Raw genomic sequence first — 5,586 nt, 5'->3', positions numbered from 1 at the left:
CAGATGTGTGGTGGAGCTGGGATTAGAACCCAGAATCTTCTGACTCCCAGGCCCGTGCTCTATCCACTTAGCCTTACTGCTTAAATTATCAGCTGAAAACTGGACTCTCCAATATAAAACAGGGGAATGACCAACCTACCCCTGGTGGCCACAGATTCCCCGTGGATGGGGAACTGCTTCCTAGGTCTGACTAGCCCTTTATTTCTTCCTTCAATCTTCCCCTGCTGGGAAGAACTCCATACTCACTTGTAAAGGAGTATGGGGGGCATATTTGAGCTCATTTTGGGGAGAAGGGCTGCCTGGGCTCACAGGACTCAACACTGAGTCCCCTCACCTGCTGACCCCTCCCCAGAACTTCCCTCGACATCCAACTTCAGGATTGGGGAGAGCACAGCAATGGAGAGAGCGGGATGATGGGAAGAGAGAATGGAGATGGAAGCAGCATGTGTAGTGGTTAGAGCACGGGCCTGGGAGTCAGAGGGTTATGGGTTCTAATACTGGCTCTGCCAAGTGTCTGCTGTGTGACCTTGGGCAAATCAAGTCACTTTGCTTCTCTGTGCCTTAGTTACCTCATCTGTAAAATGGGGATTGAGACTGTGAGCCCCATGTGGGATAGGGACTGTGTCCAACCCAATTTGCTTGTACCCCAGCGCTCAGTACAGTGCCTGGCACATAGTAAGTGCTTAACAAATACCAATTATTATTATTATTATTATTATGGAGAGAGTGGAGTAATGGGAAGAGGGGGCGGTGGGAAAAGGGGGCAATGGGGAGAGCGGGGTGATAGCAGTGGGCAGATTTGGGTCCAGAATCCATGCTCACTCCATGCCCGACTCCTGGGGCTGGGCCGTGGCTGGTCTTTAACTCCCTCCATCTCCCTCCCAGCTGCTCCCCACCGCCTCATCCCTTCGCCACCCACTGCATCCACACACACACCCAGCTGGCACCACATAATCTCCCTTATCCTTACCCAGACCTGATGGCACAGAAATAACCTGATTATAAAAACGGATCTGCCAACAGAGACAGCTGCATTTCAGGGAAGAGCAGAAGGGATGCCAAGGAGGGAGGATCACTGAAAAAAATGAAACAAAAGTGGCTGCTACACACATCCACTATCAGAAGGAGGTGGAAGGGGACTTTACCCATGTTAGCTCACTGTGAGCATCTGCGTAGAAATGGCAATAACAACAGCAACAATAACAATTACAACCATAATAATATTTGCGGTATTTTTCCGGCTCTTACTATGAGTCAAGCGTTAGGCGAATCGCTGGGGTAGTTACCAGAAAGTCACGTCAGATCCAATCCTTGCCCCATATGAGCCTCACAGTTTAAATAGGAGGGAGAACAGGTATTTAGTCAGGCAGGGAGAACGGTCTGTGTCAGAGCACTCGGAACTACAGGCTGCTAGCAATGCAAGGACTTGGACTCTCTGGTATAAACATTTACGGGCAAGATTAACACTGAGCTCCTACAGCCCCACGGGACTCCATTTCATGCCAAAATCCCCAGGGCCTCATGCGCAGAGCCAGTGACAATGATCCCTCTGTCCCTCTGGGTGTGTCAGAGCAAGGAAGGGGAAAGGGCAGACCAGGAGCACCTATGGACCCTTCCAGTAGTGTGGGAGAGGGGAAAGGCTTAGAGGAACAAAGTCAGTCAATGAGGAACTACGGAAAGAGGCCACGGAGCCTGGAGAGCAGCCTACAGCCCCGGATCCTTTAGACGACCCAAAAAGTGACCAGCCCTAGACCGAAGAGGCAAAGGAGGAGAAGGAGCCATTTTCCTCTCATCCTCTGGTTTAACGCTTTTTACAGAAATTTAGCAATTGGAGCAGAAATAAATTTTAAGCTCCTTAAGGGCGGGGTGGTTGTTTACCAACTTTCTTTTATGGTATTTGTTATACGCTTTCTATTTGCCAGGCACCGGACTAAGTACTTGGGTAGATACAAGGGAATCAGGTTAGTCGCGGTCCGTGAACCACATGAGACTCGCAATCTTAATCCCCATTTTACAGAGGAGGGAACTGAGGCACAGAGAAGTGAAGTGACTTGCCCAAGTTCACACAGCAGATAAGTGGGATTAGAACCTAGGTCCTTCTGAGCAGGCCCCTGCCCTATCCACTTAGACCACAGTGCTTCTCACTGTATGCGTACAACTCTCAAACACTTAGCTCTGCAAACACTAAACATTTAATAAGTACCATGGATGGACTGTTTCTTCTGTCACTACAGCTTTCCTTACTCTTGCCAAACCTGAGGGAAAGTACTGTTGCCATTAAAACTAAGCTGGTTTTGATCAGAACTTTTGGTGATGTAATGAGTTGCAAAATATCACAGGACAAATAGACTATACTGTATTGCATCACACCACTTGACTCTGGGTTCAAAATGAGAACTCCTTTCAGAGTTTAAAAGGTCCTAATTACAATAATGATAATGGTAGCATTTGTTCCCGGGCTTATCAGGTGACAAGCACTGTACTAAGTGCTAGGGTAGATAGGACTTAACCCGGCCAGACGCAGTTCCTGTTCTGCAGAGGTCTCAGTCTAAGAAGGAAAGAGTACAGTCTGTTTGAGGGGCAGGTCAGGGGTCACCTCCTTTATTTTTTTTTTTACTTTACACAGCTAAATAGATAAAATATAGAACAAGCACTTCCTATCTTTGTGCCTATTCAGTTTTGTTTTTTTCCTTCTCCATTTCCATCCCTTCCCTTGCTATAGGGAAGCAGCATGACCTAGTGGAAAGATCACAGGCCTGGGAGTCAAAGAACTTGGGTTCTAATCCTGGCTCCACCCCTCCTTTGCTGTGTGACCTTGAGCAAATCACTTCACTTCTATGTGCCTCAGTTCTCTCTTCTGCAAAATGGGGATTGGATGCCTATTCTCCCTTCTACTTAAATTATGAGCCCTTAGTGGAACCTGACCGGCTTATATCTACTCCAGTGCTTAGTACAGTGCTTGGCACACAACAAGTACTTAAGAAATACCGCCATCATTATTATTATTATTATTATTTTTCAGAGCTGCCTTTGGCTGACTTTCCTCCCCTCTGAACTCCTGGATCTGGCCTGCTTTGGCCTTTGTTCCTTTCAGTCTTTGAAGAGGAAGGGCGTTCCAGGCCTGTCCCTGGAACCAAAGTGAACCCCAGCAGGTGAATGTCAGGGTTGGGTTCCATTTCCTACCCAGTTGGGCCTCCTCCCACCCCCATAAATTGCACTGGGGCTGGTCAGATGGTCCTTATTCCCTCCCCCCACTCCCCAGAAATAACCTCCAGAAGGGCCATGTCAAAAAAAAGCTCCCTCCTCCTCAGACAATCCCCTCCTCCCACAGACTTCCCCTCTGGGGTGTATCTGTGGTTAGTACGTCCCTGCGGATGACTGGTCCTGTTCCCACAAGGTCGAATAGAGGACATCTGATCCCAGGGGCCTTAATCCAGACCAGACACCAATCTCTGACATGAACCCAACAAATCATGACCCCACCTGCCAGTTTCCAGCTTCTTCTCCATCACAAGAACTCATTGCCCGGGGAGCCAATTAGGGTCTCCCGCTGGGGGATGTGAACTAAGAGTTCTCGGGATCTAGGCTGACTAATTTCCCAGTGTCTGACATTCCAGCTCCCACCTTCGTGTTTCCATATGATCCCCTTTATCTGAAACCAGTGTTCAACTGGAAAGTCTTTGGTCTGGGAACTCTGGGAGAAGGGTGGATGGGGGGGGTCAGGAGGGGAAGTCAGAAAAGAAGCCTGGACAACCCATTCATTTCGATTTAATAATTTTTATCCAGCCTTCTGCTGGCCCTAAGGGAGCTACACTATTAATAGTAGTAATAATAACAATAATAGGGAGCTACACTAATAATAGTAATAATAATACAAATCACAATAATAATGGCATTTTAAAATTCTAACTATGTGTCACACACTGTTCTAAACACTGGGGTAGATACAAGTTAGTCAGAGTGGACACAGTCCCTGTTCCACTTGGGGCTCACAGTATCAGCCAGAGGGAGAGCAGGTATTTGAATCTCCATTTTACAGATGAGAAAACTGAGGCACAGAGAAACCCAGGACCTGGAGATGATGATGGTATTTCTTAAGTGCTTACTATGTATCAAGCACTGTTCTAAGTGCTAGAGATGACAGTGCTGCTGAGTCTCATCCTGCCTATTCTAGTGCTTAGTACAATGCCTGGCACATAGTAAGCACTTAACAAACACCACAATTATTATTATTATTACTTTGCTGACTCAGTTGCCGGATTCACAAGACACAAGGATTGTTCATTTAAGAGTATTTTTTAATCAGTCAGTCAATCAATCAATCAATCAGATGTACTGAGGAATTACTGTGTGCAGAACACCATCCTAAGAGCTTGGAAGAGTGGCCAGATCATGGGCTTGGGAGTCAGAGGACGTGGGTTCTGATCCCGGCTCTGCCACTTGTCTGCTATGTGACCTTGACCAAGTCACTTCACTTCTCTGTTCCTCAGTTACCTCATCTGTAAAATGGGGATCAAGACTGTGAGCCCAATGAGGGACAACCTGATTACCTTGTATCTACCCCAGTGCTTAGAAGAGTGCATGGCACATAGTAAGTGCTTAACAATTACCATAATTTTTATTTATTTTTTTACAATATGACAGAGTTGGTAGACACGTTCCCTGCCCACAGGGCAATATTCTTCAGGTGAAGTTTTCTGCACATGATGGATCTCATTCTTGGTATCAAGTCAACGTTTGCGAGGAGAAGCCACCTGCTGTCCGGAAAATCGTCTATAGGACAATATCAGCTCGGCAAGGACAGGGACCGTGTTCTCTAAATCCTTTAATTTTGCTGTGTTTCAGTTTCTTCATGTGTAAAATGGGATAATAATACTTACCTCTCCTTACTTGATGGGGATTTTTGTGAAACTAAAATGAGAGAATTGATGCGGAAGCACTTTGGAAAAATGGCATCGGTAATATTGTTTCCAAGCACTTAACCTAGTGCTCTGTAAACATTAGTTGCTCAATAAATACTGATGACCCCTCTCAGGGTCCCACCTGAAGAGTTTCCAGTACTCTTCCAGTCTCGACTATGGGAGGGAGAGTCAAGCAGAGACATACCCATTCCATTCCTAGCTGGGGCAGTGACCAGCGAGTGGAAGGTAATCTGCTACAAGTCAAAACTCACCTGTGCTGCACAGCAGTGGCATTGGAGAGGGTCGAGGAAGGAGACTCACTTTTCTGTATTTTTACCAAGAAAGCTCCAGAATGATTGCAGATCAGAGATTTGTCCATGGAGTCACTATGGGTTCGAGACGACTGGACAGCATAAGAGAAGACAAATACTGATGATTGTGATAGAGATGGTGATGATGATTATGAGGATGGCAGTCTATTAATCAATTGTATTTACAAAGTGCTTAGTGTGTTCAGAGAACTGTACTAATTTCTTGGGAGAGTACAATGTAACAGAGCTAAGTATCAAGGTCTGTGTAAGTTCCCACAATGAGTGTACAGTCTAGAAGGGCAATGATGGTGATGATAATTATTATTACAGCATTTGTCAAGTGCTTACTATGTGTCAACCCCTGTTCTGCACAT

General features: G+C 46.2%; 1 non-coding gene across 1 annotated transcript; it reads left to right on the top strand.

Moving 5' to 3' along the window:
* Positions 1–5,025: 5,025 nt before the first annotated feature.
* On the top strand, positions 5,026–5,163 carry LOC114814425. Its single transcript, XR_003762223.1, has one exon. It is a non-coding gene; the product is annotated as a small nucleolar RNA SNORA7 (small nucleolar RNA).
* Positions 5,164–5,586: the final 423 nt, after the last annotated feature.

Source organism: Ornithorhynchus anatinus, chromosome 9, assembly GCF_004115215.2.
Source record: "Ornithorhynchus anatinus isolate Pmale09 chromosome 9, mOrnAna1.pri.v4, whole genome shotgun sequence".
Lineage (NCBI taxonomy): Eukaryota > Metazoa > Chordata > Mammalia > Monotremata > Ornithorhynchidae > Ornithorhynchus > Ornithorhynchus anatinus.
The sequence above is the reverse complement of the archived record's forward strand: the minus strand, read 5'-3'. Positions and strand labels throughout refer to the sequence as shown.